This window comes from Penaeus monodon, chromosome 20, assembly GCF_015228065.2.
Source record: "Penaeus monodon isolate SGIC_2016 chromosome 20, NSTDA_Pmon_1, whole genome shotgun sequence".
Lineage (NCBI taxonomy): Eukaryota > Metazoa > Arthropoda > Malacostraca > Decapoda > Penaeidae > Penaeus > Penaeus monodon.
This window is the reverse complement of record NC_051405.1, coordinates 42,445,006-42,446,545: the sequence shown is the minus strand read 5'-3', so window position 1 is coordinate 42,446,545 and position 1,540 is coordinate 42,445,006.

Below are 1,540 nucleotides of genomic sequence, written 5' to 3'. Positions count from 1 at the left end.
GGAGAACAAAGAAATTATTTTTTAAAATTATTTTTTATAATTTCTTAATGAATAGTTTGCCGGATCTTGAGCTTAGATTCTTTGCTTTAAGTTGAAATGAAGATCAAAGAACCTCGTGGATTCTTGATAATGTATTTTGTAGTAAGTTCGTAAATATATTCTGGTCACGGAAGTTCGCTCAATGGACACCGTAACTTTCCTTCTTCCGCTTTTTGCAACTTCTTCCTTGCGGGAAGTTGTTCAGGCATGTTAAAATGCAACACATCAAAAATTCGTAATTGTGAGAGGCATACCGAGGCACAACTTTCCTACGGTGGGGAAGGGGGTTGGTTGGGGTGGGATGGGGGGGAGAGGGAGTAACTGAGTTGGGGTATGGGTGGGGGGGAGTGGGGGAGTGGGGTGAGGGGGTGAGGGGAAGGGGTGAGTATGGGGAGGGGGTGAGTAGGGGGAGGGGGTGAGTGGGGGAGGGGGTGAGTGGGGGAGGGGATGAGTGGGGGGGGTGAGTGGGAGGAAAGGGGAAGTATGGGAAGTTGTGCGGATAAAGAGAGAGAAATGTGGGTTTAAGAATATTGGGAAGTTGATGATAGATTAACGTTGTATATTTGATAACGCAAAGAAAACCCAACAACGCTTATGAAATATCAACAGAATATCGATGAATAATTCGAAATTATTACTTATATGGTATATCGGTGTTCGCTTAAATCCTGATTGTGCAACGGAGATGTAAATGAAACTAAATCTAACGTTGATTCACATTAACTGTTGATCCTTTGCACGATCTTCTGCATTGATTACTGCATGATCATGTTTAGTATCATTGCATACTGATAGGCGATATGTGACAGATAGAGTACATTTATTCCGTGTTACGTAAAAGAGACAAGGGAATTAGGGTTGTGTTGAGTAATCAATGATTATTTGTTGCAGCGGAATGATGAGTTTGGTGGTATGTATCATCATGCTGTTAGTTTTGTTAATATACTATGCTCGTTTTTATTGCATTTTGCAAAGGAATTTCTCTTTAAAAAATGGGGTTCATTAGAGTATCGAGATGTGACAGTTTATTGATTGGGATTAGCATAATATCATAATATAGAAATAGGTGAATGTGTGTGTGTCTGTGTGCATATTCGTGTATGACTGTGGATGAGGTAATTTCTGCATTTATTATAAAGGAAGACCTTAAAAAGTTGCAGTTACAGAGATTAATATTTTAGAAATAACCTTAAAAACGATTACAAAAGGCGGAAATAGAACACTATAGCAGATTATAAGTAAAAAAAAACAGATATAAAATAGCATTTGAGTTGTTACTAAACACATTTTCCAACTGTAAATAATTAAAAACTCCAAGTCAGGCAAAGCATCAGCAAATAATGATAATGAGTTGGAATACATCTTAAAAACATAATTATTCAGTCTGCATTTATACGTTTAGAAGAGAATGAATAAATAATGTTCAGTGATAATAACTGCACTTGGATCAGAGTGATGAGTTATCATTTAGGAAATATAGGAATAAAACTATGAATCTTTC